At 38.8% G+C, this 15960-nt stretch overlaps 1 long non-coding RNA gene across 1 annotated transcript; it reads right to left on the bottom strand.

The window, feature by feature from the left end:
- Positions 1-959: 959 nt before the first annotated feature.
- LOC129059429 (uncharacterized) lies at positions 960-5571 on the bottom strand. The gene is made up of 3 exons (XR_008525308.2): positions 5127-5571; positions 2141-2298; positions 960-1223 (listed from the first exon to the last, which is right to left on the bottom strand). It is a non-coding gene; the product is annotated as an uncharacterized LOC129059429 (long non-coding RNA).
- Positions 5572-15960: the final 10389 nt, after the last annotated feature.

Here is a 15960-nt window from a genome sequence, read left to right as displayed (position 1 = left end):
TTTCTAAAATTCAAGGGCTTCAACGAGGCCAAGTTTCAGAATCTTTTCTCCAGTGAGGAACAGGGGGAGATACAGGCCAAATTCCACCATGGGCCATTTCCTGCTTTTATGCAAATCACTCAACATGCAAATGATTAAATAATTAAACCATTATGCTGTTTAAATAAGCCATATATATTTCCTTCATTGCTCAGACCAGCTACCATCCTTTTGTTGGAGCAATAGGAAAGGGTTAGGAAAAGTCCCTGTGGAGAGTGAGGGATTGGACCAGAAAGGGCTATAATTAGTCATTTTTGTTTAAAATAAATAAAGCAGTTGATGCTATGGAGTGAACACCAATCCCCTGTCCCCAAATGAGGGGACTGGTTTCTTTCTTCCTTGTCACCAGGACCCCTGTTCTTCACTCCGGCCGGGTGTCAGTCACCTCAGTTTTCTGTTAGACTCAGCTACATAATTATGAGCTACCACATGTGGCTTCTGAGACACAACTTTAATTATCCAAACTCTAGCACACAACAGACTCTGAATTGAGTGAACAAAAGCCTATTAGAAGGTGATCCCCTGTGGCCACATTGTAATTATTGTCAGGGGCCATGGTGGCTATGGAATTATCTCTGCAATATCTCGCTAACCTTCTATGCTAGAGTCACGTGAATGATGATTTGTGCCATAATCTCATTTCCTTTAATGGTGTGACACAGAAAATAAAGGGGCAGTGGGAGGGTGGGGTAGGGGGCCGCTGCCTGGCTCTGGCATGAAACTCAATTCAGAAGGCCACCACAGATGTGCAAACACAGCACATCCAGCAATTATTGCTATGATAGCCTCTGTCCTTTGCACCCAGCAAGCAAGGAGCTGGGAACAGTGGGGCGTTACTGCTCACAAAGCTAGCAACTGAGGCACCCAGCAAGAGCAGCAAAGGCCCCTGGAGAAGAAAATAAATAGGAACCACCCAGTGACGTGGCTTCTTTTCCAAAGATTTTCATAAACACATAAAGGATTATTCCACTGCAACGGCAAGTTAAAAGACACTGACGTGATGCTCATGGACCTTTTCTATACTATACCTATGAATGCTTTACCCCCACAAGCTGCTCATATTTTATTCTTTGGACTCCTTGAGTAGTACATTTTGCAATTCAATCCAGGTTTTTAACTTCTTTACAATGTGCACAGACTGGTCAGCTTCTGTTCAGAACCCTCAAGTCAGCTTGATCATGCAACTGTTAAAGGAACATGGAGAGAAACAGTATTAGGTTCAAAAACTGCTATTTTAATTGCTTTTTGTTGTTGTTTGTGTTTTTTAGAGATGGAGTCTTGCTCTGTCGCCGAGTCTGAATGGCAGTGGGGAGATTCTGGCTCACTGCAACCTCCACTTCCCAGGGTTAAATGATTCTCCTGCCTCGGCCTTCAAGTAGCTGGGATTACAGGCGCACGCCATCATGCCTGGCAAATTTTTTTTTGTATTTTAGGAGAGACAGGGTTTCACCGTGTTGTCCAGGCTGGTCTTGAACTCCTGAGCTCAGGCGGTCCGCCCACCTCAGCTTCCCAAAATGCTGGGATTACAGGCATGAGCCACCGTGCCCAGCCCTTTAATTGCTTCTTTAACAAAATTGCTTTACTGGCTTTCTTTGTATTTTATTGGCTGGACAGATAATGATTTAATCACAGCATAGCCTCCTACATTACAAACATAGGAAAGTTCTGGTTTGTTACCATAGAACTTAATGACTAAATGGTATCATCATATTATCACAATGCTTTTTTCTTTCCTGCAGTTCTAATATTTTTCTCAGACCTAATTTGTTCTTGGAAGATGTACTTGAACACACTTACCTCCATCCCAAGCCAGCTTCTCTTCGTGATTTATCTGTGTCTGTCATCACTTCCAAATTGGCAAACAGAGGCATTCAAGGACATGCATAATGTGGAAATTCAGTGTATGAATTTCATTTATTTTCCCTTACTTCCACATGCCACATAAGCTTTCTAAACTAAATGCTAAGCGTTCCTTATTTCCCACCTTGCTGGGTTAGTGTGCTCTGTTCCCTCAGACAGGAATGTTCTTATTTATTTCCCAACCCACCCCTGATTACAACATCCTATGCATCCTTCCTGGACAATCTCAAGTCCAGCTTACCTCTGCTTATTTTCCAAGGGGCTGTAGTTCTCACGTTCTTGGAACCTAAACAGCATTTTCTTTAGCATGTTCACCTCTCTCAGCACTTACTACCTCATTCCACCATGCATTATAATCACCTGGTTGTTTCTCGATATCTCTTTCCAGAGAGTAAGCTCCTAAAGGCAGAGATGAGGAATTACGCATCAGTTATGCATTCATTCATTCAACCATCTATCCATGCAATAGTTATTTGTCCATTTTTGGCCCAAGAACATTTATTGAGCATCTGTTAAATTCTAGGGATTGTTTCAGGCAATGAGGATCCAAGGTTAAGAAAGACTTGGACACATTTCTCACAGTCCGTATCATCAGGAACTTAGAGTTTGGTAGAGAGAAACATCTACAGTATCATTTAGAGTGTCAGTGTTCAGAAAGGAGTGATCCTCAGTGAAGCCATAGCCAGCTCAGTGCCAAATTCATGGCAGCTCCTCCTATTTGTTAAATTTGGTCAGAGGTAAACTGAGTAAGCCCAATTCCCCCCAAACTCATTTTTGAATATGAATAGCTTTACCTAAATGTGCTAAGATGTGTTATCCATGATGATTCCTAAACTGGACATTTTCAGGGATATATAGCTTCAGCAATTCCTATCATTCAAAAGGCAAAAGACCCAGCACAAACTCTTCATGCATAAAACCTTCAGAGATGCTTTCTGGAAGCACATTCGGTAACATGAGTTGGAAGGTAGCAAGGAGTAAGGGAGAGGAAGCTTTAAAAATTGCTCCTTGAGAATATTCTGGTCCCTTTATTTCGCCTGGCAACTCCAATATCAGCATTTTTGGTGTCAGACCAGGGAAGGCTTCGCAGAGGAGGTACCCCTTGATCTGCATCAGAATGATCAAAGTTCATCTAAATATCCATGGTAGGAAAAGTAAGTTGCTGGATTAATATCACCACTTTGCCTCATGCTATCTTTCATCTCTATCCCTTCTCTCTACAAGATAGAGGTTATCTGTTTAAAATTGCTTTGATATCTTATTGTTTTATACAATTCTTCCTACTGAAATTTAAAGCTGCAGATAGAAAAAAACAAATGCAATATAAAAGCTGGAATTTAGTTAGTAGTAATGTTACCAATGTTGACTTCTTGGTTTTGACATATGTCCCACACTTCCTATGTAAAGGGAAATTGGATGAAAGGTACAGTGTTTCTCTGCATTATCTTTGGAACTTTTTTGTAAATCTAAAATTATTCCAAAATAAAAATGTATATAAACAATAAACAAATATACCTATCCTAAGTTGTCAATGATAAACAGGAATATTTGTTTTGTTTCCAAATATCATTTGGAAACAGGAAACAAATATGCCTCCCCCTTGCCCATATCAGTCCCCGTTTGTGCTCTCATACATTCTTTCCTCAAGCTGATCTGATGAAGCAAAGCATGGGCCCGCTCACCCCATCTGTAACCTCTTGAGCTCTTGAACTCTCTGAATGCAATTATAGGTCAAAGTCTGCTTGATTGGATTGGAAGAGGTGGCCCAAGTGACATTTTGCCTTGAGGTGCTAATAGTGACATAGGCTATCCCTGGGGTTCTGACCACAGCTCTGTCATTAGCCAGCTACCATTGTTTTGTTAATCTAATGCATGGTTCCATAGGAAATAACAGAGTAAAGGCTTATTAAAAGTGAAGGCTTCATCCATTAAAATGTTCTTTGTCCTTAATGAAGGTCAGTAGAAGACGGATTGTAGGAGGAAATCTTGCTTTATGCTCACCCATATGTCTTAATTAATCACCATGTCAAGCAAGTCCTCAGACTGGATTTGTGTTTGCCCTTATTCTTTAAAAGTTGTTGGAGCAGCGGTTACTGAAACAAACTCAGTGCACTCTGCCATCAGAAAACCGTGCTGTACAGCATCCTCCAACACATGTATTTGAATTTATTTTCTGAAATATTTTCAAGTATGTTTTTCTTTTAATCTCTAATTTCACTAAGACTTTTAGATTTGCACTGTCCAATATGGTAGCCGCTAGTTACATACGGTTATTGAACACTTAAAATGTGGCTAGTATAAATTGAGATGCTGTAAGTGTAGTTTGCTCACTGGATTTCAAAGACTTAGTACAAAAAAAGCAAAATCTCATTGATAGTTTTTGTACTGATTATGTGTCCAAATTATAATATTCTTAATGTATTGAGTTAAATGTATTATTAGATTTTATTTCACCTACTTCTTTTTCCTTTTTTTGATGTGGCTAGCAGAAAATTTGGAATTGCCTATGTGGTCCAAATTATATTTTTGTCAGTTAACAAAATTTCCTTAGAGGATCCAGCAAAATATGTTTAGTGACTGCCTGGAACTACCTACCTTCTTCAAAAACCTATTTTAGACCTGACTTACAGGCAGTGGGGACATGGTACAAAGTGACTGTCATTCATTCTCCATGACATAGTAAGTTAATAAAACTAGACCTAGTTGTTCCACTTGGCTCACAGAAAAAAAAAATTATGCAATTGGGAATCTACATGCCACTAAACTCTTAGAGGATCATGAGCTGTTTTAGGCATTGGAGATGCATACGAGATGCCATCTCTCTGTAGGCCATTGGTTCTTTTCCTTGCTTGATCCTTTCTTTCTTCCTACCTCCCCATATATTTACCACCTACTTTGACAGCTTCTTCTAATGTGTTTCCAAATGATCTTTATCTTTTATAATAGAGCCTCTGCAGCTTGACTGAGAGCTTCTTGAAGACAAAGCCTATATCTTAGTCATTGCCCTGTATTGCTCCCTCTAAGGACCAGGCACTTAATGAGTTGCTCTATTTGATATGTATCAAAGGAATAATAAGAATAATAGGATCATTTATTGAACACTAATATATGTCTGATCTTTTTTATAGTTGCTTTTCCTGTATTTTCTCATGGAACTATTAGGTAGATACAAAATCACCTATATTTTACATTTGAGGAAGTAAGCATAGATAGACAACAAAACTTACCAGTTCTCACACAGGTAGCAAGTAATACAGCTGGATTAAAATCCAGGCAATTCTCCTTATATAATCAGCATGGTGTGGGGGTGGGCAGAGGGAGGTGGCATTAAGCAGTTTAAAGGTTGACTTGATAAGGTGGGGTTTATGCTCAGCCTGTGGTGAAAGCATAGAAAGATTGAAACTGGTTCTGGGGAGTCCTTTCAACAAGAGCACTGGTCCCTAGAGACAAAGAGCCACATTCCAGCCTTTCCATCTTCTGCTCTCATTCTGGAAAGATGGTTGGATGAACACTAAATTATTTAATTTGGATAACAATCTGTCCCACATATCCACACACCAAAAACACACATTGACGGCCTGTTCTGGTGGAGCTGCTTAACATGGCAGCCCCATCCTCTGGAGTGAGAACAGGCTGAGGCCTCCACCCATGCCTGTGCCCAGAGTGCTAACTGGCCGGCTCATCCAGGCAAGCTCAAATCTTCCTCAACCATTGTGACTGGGGAGAGTTGTATCATTCATTGTTCTTGGGGAACATTATGACTTGGGCTATTTCTTGCAGCTGTGGGTTGATGTTTCCACAGTCTACTTGACAACTTAGAACAGAACATCTGGGAAAAAAACAATGATAACAGACACATGGCATTACTTAAACTCTCTTCTTCTCCTAAAGAGTTATAGGCAGAGGGTGTATAGTGGTGGAGGGAGGAGGAGACCTAGGGAGGGTCAGGGTAAGAGGCAGACAGTGAGCATCAGGTGAAATGGTAAAACGTCCACTGAGGGTCACAGGTGATATGATTCTAGTTCTGGCTCTGATGTCAATTAGTTTTATGACCTTAATTCACCTTACCAGAGTCTCAGTTGTTCATCATTAAATTAATGAGGTGATTTTTGTCCCTAGAATTCATCAAAGAAACTACAATGGCATATTAAATGCTATTGTAAACATATTTCCATTTTCCAAAAAAAGGACAAGTGCATAAACTGAATTCCCCCCGCCAATCCTCTTCCCTGTAAAGAGTACATGGAACATGTTACTGCCAGGGAAACTCATTAGAAGCAGTATAAACTCAGAGCAAGTAGGACATGCATGTTTATACTTCAACCAGCCAACATAAGGCATTAACATGAAGGTTGGGTCAATTTTCTAAACTGTAGAAATGGCTTCCTGGCTCTTGGGGTAAAGTGTGAAACAGTCTCCCAAATGATCATAGGTCTGTAGGAGCTTGGCTTGTCGTTCATAACAGCAGCTTTTGAAAATTTCTGTCTCCAGTAGCAATTAAATTTTATACTGTGCATCGTTTATGAGATATTTTCTGCTTGTAGCTGAATCCTATTAACTATAGAACACAAAAAGACTTTATCCCTCACAAGATCTAATCCCTCACAAGATCTGAAATAAGAGCACAATGCAGCTGCCCCAAACTTTTAAAACATTGCTTGTAAGTAGCATATATACAATAATTTCTTTCCTGTCTACATAAAGTTTCTGGTGAGTGTACATTTCTAGGTCTCATGGGAATACAGATGAGTTTGGAGAACACAATATGAAGCACTACATTTGAATTGTCTGGGATATTCAGTTCTTTCACAAAGCATTGCCGTTTGTAAATGTTAGCATCTAATTTTAGATGTGTCTTTCTAATTTGAAATAGTAAGCCCTTTGGGCATCACCCATGACTAATTGTATGTTTTGAAGAGTACTTAGTGCATGTACTAAGTACTTAGTGCCTGACTAATTGTATGTTTTGAAGAGTACTTGGTGCTCGATAAATGTTAAATAATGAAAATATTAACAATAATCATATTTTTTGAGCACATTGAGCAGAGATTGCTCCTAAATTATGTTTCTGTGGACAGCTCAGTGCATTGTTGGCAGGCAAACAACATGGAATGATAATAACACCAAATGGTCCTCGTTTATTTTCCCAGAAATAAAAGGGGAATTTAGTGACACTTAAGCTGATTTTAGGGTTTGTGGGAGGTAGATAATGGCTTCCCAAAGATGTCTGTGTTCTAATCCTTGGAACCTTTCAGTATGTTAGGCTACAGGACTGTAACAACCTTAATTCCATCTAATCAGCTGGCTTTGAGATGGGGAGAGGAGCCTGGACTATCCAGGTGAAATCAATGCAGTCACAAGGGTTCTTATGAATAAAAAAGAGGCAGATAGAAGAATCAGATGGATCAAAGAGAGATTTGAAAATGGTGCCCTACTGGCTTTGACAATGAAAGGAGGTGCCATGAGCTAAGGAAACAAGTGGCTTCTAGAAGCTGAAAAACGATTCTCCCCTAGAGCCTCCAGAAGGAACACAGTCCTGCTGACACCTTGATTTTAGGACTTCTGATCTTCAGAACTATAAGATAAAAAATGTAAGGTGTTTTAAACCACTAATTTTGTGATAATATGTTACAGCTACGATACAAAACAAATACAAGGTCTTATTAGCATAGACACATGGACTATCACTGATAGTGGTTTTATGTGCTCTGAGTACAACTTGGAATATTTCTCAGCATTATGTCAAAAAAACAACAGGAAAATCATCAGAATACAAAATCTCAGATTTCTAAGACTATCACTATTCAGAAGTGTGTACATGAATGATGGAAGCCCAGGAGACAATGTGGATAGTTGTTTAAGGCCTGCGAAGTTGTAATTTTTTCCTTTTTTGAACCTCCCTTTAATGCTGTCCTAACAGTTTTAACAATATAGTTTGTAAAAAAGAAAAATCTCATTTTTTAGAAATATACATGTGGACTAGTATTTTCAGACAGATACACTTCCCAAAAGCTATGTGATCACATGTAGTTCTTACAGAATATTTTTTTTTTCCAGATCTTCAACTTCTGCCTGTACTTTTTCCTAAAATTTAACTTGCTCCAAGAATGAGAACATGCCTGTATCTCCCAAAGCCCTTCTCTGGTCTGTATAAAAGAAAGGCCAACTGCTCACACATCTCGAATCTTACTCTGGATCCTAGCAGCTGTGATAAGGCTTTCCCAGAGCACCAAACAAAGGGGATACATTCTTTGGGCACCAGAAACCCCTAGGACTCCAGTCTTCCCCAGCTGTAGGGGCGTTTTGGCCCACACCTGGATGTTCTAAACTCAGATCTATGGTGGAACAGTTTGATAGAATAATGACTGTTTTTATTACTTTTCTTCTTCTGTCCCCCAGCTATGGTCAGAATACCTCATTTCCAAGGAAGAGTCCCAGGGCCCCAAACCAAAGAGCACAGAAAAATACTGAACTCCAGAAACAGCTTTTCCCCCATCCCATATTTAAATAAAAGCTATAATGTTCAGCTATTCTCAAAGTCTTCCCTGGAATGTCACAACCCTAAAAAGAAAAACGCAAATAGTCAAAATAATATAGACTTCTGTGTTTATTCTTTCAAATGTAAATGGAGTATTTTCTGCGTTACTATGATCTTCATAATACACTAGAAAACTCTTGGATAATTTTAATAATTTTTTCACATTGGATGTATATGCTTAATAAGATACCTAAAATATATTTTATCAAATTATATCATGAGCTATATATCCCAACTATGGTCAATTTTTGTCTTATTTCATCTAATGTTAAATATTTTCTATCTCATATTTCCAAAAAATTAATTATATGCTAGCTGCCAAATAATTAGCTTTTACTGGTATATACTTTTCTCTTTCATTAAATATAAGGGTGAATGTCTAATGAAATTAATATAGCAATTTTTTGATACATGATTCTACCTTTTCTCCTAAACTAAAAATCAGAGTTTGAGACACACATGCACATAAGTTTACCAAAAATTATGACAATTACCAATAAATTTTTGGAACTCCTTGTGTCATATATAACTTATTATCTTACCTACAAATTACCTTGCATTATTATCAATTAGAACAGCATAAGACTGGGCACGGTGGCTCATGGCCTGTAATCCCAGCACTTTGGGAGGCCAAGGTGGGCGGATCATGAGGTCAGGAGTTCAAGACCAGCCTGACCAATATGGTGAAACCCCATCTCTACTAAAAATACAAAAATTAGCTGTGTGTGATGGCAGGTCCCTGTAATCCCAGCTACTCAGGAGACTGAGGCAGAAGAATCGCTTGAACCCGGGAGATAGAGGTTGCAGTGAGCCGAGATCGCACCACTGCACTCCAGCCTGGGCGACAAAGCGAGATTCCGTCTTTTTTTTTTTTTTTTTTTTTTAAAGACACATTTATAATTCTGTATTTACATTATAAAAATGAGCTAATTTGTCGTCATTTTAATCTTGACCTGACTTGTCTTACAAGATGCATTTCATAATTTATTTCTCTTTAGATCTTATAATATTTGATAAAACATATTAACATGTTTATTGAAAATTGAAGTCATACTTTTTTGACAGGAAGTAATTCTAATTTGGCTAATTTGTTTGAATGTTAATTTGGACTTTGCCAATTAGAGTTCATGACCAACATTTCCCGTAATTAAATGAGTTGTATCTTCAGCCTCTGGAAAAAAAAAATATGTATTTAAAGCACAAGAAAAGAACATTTAGCAGAAAAAGATAGTATTGGCAAAAATATAATAAAACCAGTAATATATTCCTAACTTAAAAATATATATATATATATATACATACACACATATATATATATATATATACATATATATATATATATTTAAATAGAGTGCCTCTAAGTAAAAGAATTAAAGTTTAGGCCAGGTATGATGGCTGGATGTCTCACACCTGTAATCCCAGCACTTTGAGAGGCCAAGGAAAGGATAGCTTGAGCCCAGGAGTTCAAGAGACCAGCTGGGCAACATAGTGAGACCTCATCTCTACTAAAAATAAAATATAAATTTAAAACAAAATTAGCTGGGGGTGGTGGCAGGCGCCTGTAGCCCTAGCTACTTGGAAGGCTGAGGGGAAAGGATCACTTGACCGCAGGAATTCAAGGCTGCAATGAATTATAACTATGCTACTGCACTTCAGCCTAGGCAACAAAAGGAGGACCTGTCTCAAAAAGTTCAACTGATGATCATTTAATAAATCTTGGTATGTTTTTGATATATAGGACTTAGCAGAAATTGAGACAGCAGATGGCTATAATGCCAAATTATATTGCAAGCAAAGTGGTTTCCAATCCTTGATTTGAACAGAATTGAAGTACCTAATAAAGTTGTCAGCTAAATTATCCTTAAATATAAATTTTGATGATAGATCATTACATGATTTTTTTTTTTTTTTGGCTCAGGAAAAGTTCAAAGAAGTGAAATGCTATAAAGTTCTTCATTATCTCCTTATTTGTATGAAGAAAACTTCTCAGGTGCAGTGGCTCATGCCTGTAATCTCAGCACTTTGGGAGGCCAAGGCAGACATATCACCTGAGGTAAGGAGTTCAAGACCAGCCTGGCCAATATGGTGAAACCTCGTCTCTACTGAAAATACAAAAATTAGCCAGGCATGATAGTGCAAGCCTGTAATCCCAGCTATTTGGGAGGCTGAGGCAGGAGAATCGCTTGAACCTGGGAGACGGAGGTTGCAGTGAGCCAAGATGGAGTGCCATTGCACTCCAGCCTGGATGACAGAGCGAGACTCCATCTCCAAAAAAAAAAAAAACAAGAAAATTTCTCAATGTTTCCATTTATAAAACTAAAAAATAGAAATAAAATTGATGTTGGCCTCTATCTTATTCTAGAAATAAGTCACAGAACACATGAAACTACTTAAAAAACAAAACAAAAATTCCACTCCATTTATTTGATTAGAAGCCACAAATCCTTAAAATGTTTTCTCTTTGGGTCAGTTAAATTATTTATAAAACTATGTTATATGTTTAGGTTGTTTTGATCAATTGAATGCTTATAAGAAGTATAATAATAAGTGAATCTGAAAGAAATTTTTAACCTTTAGAGCAGCTCTGTTCAATAGAATGTCCTGCATCAATACTAACGTTTTCTATCTGTATCCACACATCAACTACTGACTAGCCACTGTGGCTATTGGGCACTTGTGACTAATATGGGGAAGCTAAATTTTTAACTTTTTCATTTTAGTTCATTTAGATTTAGATAGCAACAGGTGCTAGTGGCTACCATATTGGGATAGTGCAGATTTACAGCCTTATGAATACAGAGAATAAAGCAAATTTCCAGTTCATATGCATATTTTTCTTGTATGTATACAAAAAATGTATGATAGGGGAATAAGTAAAAGAGTTTAAAGACTACTATATTTTTACATAAATACATTATATACATTTAGATTAAATCTTATATGGGTAATAGGATGAAAATCTAGATTCAAGGGGAAAAAGATTTAAACTTTCCAAATGTCAGAGTACATCATGCTCATCTAGTGTATTTTCTAACTGGATCATGTGAATATTAAATCTTTATAGTATTTAGATTCTTTGGACACAGTTAAAAGGATAATGTAGCAGGCTTTTTTAATGTCAATATTTATAATGTATAAGGATTATATCCTTAATGTTCACATTTCAGTGATTCTAAGGGACATAATAGTTTTCATTTTAACATCTGTTAAATTGGGGTGTATCTTACAAAAATGGTAAGCATTTATTTTTTCTTAGCTGTTCATAATATTGTGAAAGAAATATAATATCTTACAATCAATGGACTAATAGATTCTATGGGCTATGACATTTAAACTTAGGATAAAAATTTTAGATATCGACTTGAAAATGTGTAGGGGTACATAGTTCCTAAAAATTCTGCAACTATGTGAGCAAAAACATTTGTAGACCAAGGATGTAGATCACTTCCTGCTGAAGTTCAGTGTTTTCATCACAGCTTCTTTGCCTGCACAGAAGAGAGAGTTGCCTAAGCCAGTCGGGAAGGGGTTGGGAATTGGAGCGTGATCATGTAAGAATGTGGGCATCTCAAGAGTGTAAGTGCAGAGTGCTCAGCACAGCCTGGTCTCAGGAACTGGAAAATTCATCTTCCCAGGCCTCTCATCATTTCTTATGGGCCATAAACTTTCTCCTCTCTGGTTTTCTCTTATATCTGTCCCCACTTTCCTGATTCTCTTAGCAGAAAGCTTTCTCCATTCACCTATCAAGGCCCAGATAATAGCCTCAGACCTGAGTCTGTGCAACCTTCCAGCTCCACAGCCCACAGCTGGCTGCTCTCAATTACTTGCTGTTCCCAAACCAAAGAGAGGGTTCTGATTTTTTCCAGCTCAGATGAGATGTCCACTCCTGATCTAAACAGTTGGGGCTTGGATGGATACACCATTTATGTAACGCAAACATCACTGGGGGAGGCGATTAGTGGGTGGAAGCAGTTCCTGAAGATGAGAGCTGTGAGTAGGAAGGCAGCCACAAACATAGCAACGAGGGGCAGCAGTTTCAATAGCTGACATCAACATTGTTCCTACGATTGCTGGGCACCATGCTAATGGCTTCAAATAGATTAACTCGTTTAATCCTCAACACAACCATAGGAATGAGGTTTAATATCCACATATTACAGAGGAGGAAACTGAGGCGCAGAATGTTTAACTAATTGCCCAAGGTCAAACATTTGATAAGTGTCAGAGCCTGGCTTCAAACCCATCAAGCTAAACTGCCTCAGCAATTTCATCTTTGTCTAGAGACTTGCTTATGACAACAGCACTAAGTATAGGATATTCTGTATCAGTAAATAGTGCCTAATGGGAAAAATGGTAGCAACCAAAATTTATCATATGACTAAAAGCCATTGGATATTTTGGAAATTAGGAGGCAAGGAGACAGGAACTATAGCATTTTTAATATCTACTTCACTCCTGGAACTTTGTATATATTACATTTTATACACACTATAGTAGAAAGAAGTAAGTATTAAAACCTCATTTTACTATTGAAGGAACTGAAGGTCAGAGGATTGAGTAACTTACCCATGGTCCCACAGCTAAGAAGCAACAGTCAGAGTCCTGACTCAGGGCTGACACCCAGGCCTGTGGATTTTCCTGTACATCCCTCTGTCAGATTAGTGTCAAGTCAAATAAGGTGACGTGCAAGACAGAGAATAGTTCAGTCAATCATGAAACAAACCAAAATGAGAGTCAACTTCCTCAAAGCAAAGTCATTTTTTAAATTCACTTACAGATGTGTGCTTGATTAGTCTGATTAAATATATATACTCTCTATATCTTTTTGCCTCTACAAGCATCAATCTAGCTGTTCCTTAATTCTGTTGCATGTATTGAAGTTTCTACTGAAACGAGGAAGAGGTTTGTCCAATTCTTTCCCTAAGACATGACTGCAGGATGAAGTTTATTTTTGCTCTGCCCTTCCTTGTGGCTGGCTCTTTGCCTGTTGATTTAAAATGAATTTTCAGGGGCTCATAGAACAAGACGAGTTTTAACTCTTAAAAATTAACCACAAAGACAGGAACAGATCTTTTTAAAATACCTTGTTTAATATTGGTACACTGTGAGGGGTTAACAAATGAGAAGTAGGGTCCTGTTAGTCTCTTATCATTCTAAGAAACCATCTTGCCATACTTAGCTTGGTAGTCATTGCAGATAGAATGTGCCATCTGTGAATGGAATAAGCACAAACCATTTGAACTCAGGGTACTCCAAAAGCCTTTTTTGAGTTTACTTACATGTTGTATTTTTTATTTGTTCAATCTTGCATTCACTCAGCTCATAATACACCTGCTCAGCTATAATTGAGATGGAGATGTCTCACCAATAAAGGCAAGACAGGAATTCGGAGCACTGGGTTTAAATGTAAAATCAAAAAGTAGTGGGGCCCACATGTGTGAACGAGCCAGAGGAGAGGTGGCACCTGGCCAGCTGGACTCCCAGTGCAACTGCCTCAGTGGGGAAGCAGCGTGTGCATGACAGAGTATACCATGTGCCAGATGCTATGCAAGTCTTCACCTGTGTCATCTCATTGAGTGTCCCCTTCACAGCAACCCTTTGAGGGAGGACTTCATAAGCCATGTGTTCCAGATGAGGAAACTAAAGCTAAGAGAAGGTAAGTAAACTGAGGGGATTACACAGCTAGCAAAATCAGTCCTGAATAACTCCAAAAACCACATTCCTCCTACTTCACCGTGAGACCTTCCACTGATACAACCTTCAGGGGCTCGTCAGAGGAATAAGCAACTAAGAATTATTCATCAAAACTTCCTAGAAGAATCCCTGCTTATAGTGTGTTAAATTGTATTTCATTAGCAGAGCTGCATCTCATTCCTGGCCTCCCTGCTTCTACGCCCAGACATCATTGTGTTTACTCTCTTACTAAGACCCGATTTCCCATACAATAATATTCTAGGGCCTTACCCTGCATAGGAGAGGAAAGACATTGAGGGGACTTGAGACTCACTGAAAGAACTAGGTTTTGTAGGAGGTCAAGAAGGGTCAAGTCAAAGTTATAGAAGAAAAATTAACCTGAGAAAGGGGGAGGGAACTTTTTCTTCTGAGATATGAAGGAAAGATGAGAAAACAAATTTAAAGCCAGACTCTGGGAGGTAGAGTGTTCTTAGAAAGGAATCTCATACAAGAGATATTATGTATGAAAAAACCTTTCAAAAAGATGCTACACAGACATAGGATCTTTGGGCATCTGCCAAGAGTCATAAAAGAAAATCTGGCTCAAGAGATGAAAGTAATATTCTGTAATAATGAGAATACTCACCATGCTGGGCTCCTGTGCTGTGGAAACACTCATTCCAAAGTAATGTTCATGTGTGGGACACTGAGATACACCACCCAGACCTCCCTGAAATAAGAGCTTGTTGTCCCAGCTGCTGGAAGTCTGTCAACAGACAGCCTTCAGCTGCCACCCCTTCAGGCAAGCTGCCTTGCTCACGATCAAGCCCCTCCCGGGCACCCCATATCTAGTGACTAAGTAGCTTTGGAGTAAGAAGACCTTGCCATCTGGCTCAACTCTGGCAAGACCATTCTACCTCAAGAGCTCTCATGAGCTCAGCCAGGCCGTCACTGGGCCTGCACCACATTTCAACTTCTTCCTCTACCCAGTTCTGCCTTAGTCTCTTCCTGTGGCAGGCATAGATCCCAAGGACCCTCCTTATAAATATCCTGAACACTAGATTCTATCTCAGAGCCTGCTTCTGCAGCAGCCCAACCTGCAGTAGTACTTTTTATGAGCAAGGGGCCAAGAGCAAAATAGAAAACTGGTGTCCCCCTAAGTCCATTCAGACTATCATAAGACAGCACAAAATTGCTCCTTCTCGGGCTTGGGTAACTGTTTAAGCAGGTCTCTGTTAGCTGAGTTATTACCAAATCAGCCTCTCATACTGCAATATTCTTATTTGCAAAGAACTCACATGATTTATTCTTATTTGTAAAACTTTGTGAGATTAGGCTGTTTCGTCTTTACACATATTCACTTAACAAGATTTAGTAAACACCCAGGCACTGCACTAAGAACTGAAGGAGTGGAAATGAAAAAAAGTCCCAGCCATTACCAGTCTCCCAGATGAGTGGAGGGCACAAACTCCAAAACACATGAGACATACAGTGGAAGCCTGAACACAATCTTTTGTGAGTCCACATGATGGCATAATTTGGAGTTTCAAGATGGCAGAAGAGGAGGCCAGAATACACAAGCTATTGGCTTCACTGCAGGCATTTGACCATAGTAATGAGCAATACAGACGCTGGAGTGAGACTATGTGAGTTTCAATCCTGCCTTCATCATCTTCTAGTTCTCCCTAGGTAAGCTATGACATAGCCTCCCTGGGTCTCAATTTGCTCCTCTATAAGGTAGCAGTTATATTAATGTAAACCAAAAGTACCTGAGACACGTCTGAATCAGTTTAGAGAGTTGATTTTTGCCAAGGTTAAGGACACACTCATGACACATCCTCAGGAGATCCTGA

The sequence above is a fragment of the Pongo abelii genome, chromosome 4, assembly GCF_028885655.2.
Source record: "Pongo abelii isolate AG06213 chromosome 4, NHGRI_mPonAbe1-v2.0_pri, whole genome shotgun sequence".
Lineage (NCBI taxonomy): Eukaryota > Metazoa > Chordata > Mammalia > Primates > Hominidae > Pongo > Pongo abelii.
The sequence above is the reverse complement of the archived record's forward strand: the minus strand, read 5'-3'. Positions and strand labels throughout refer to the sequence as shown.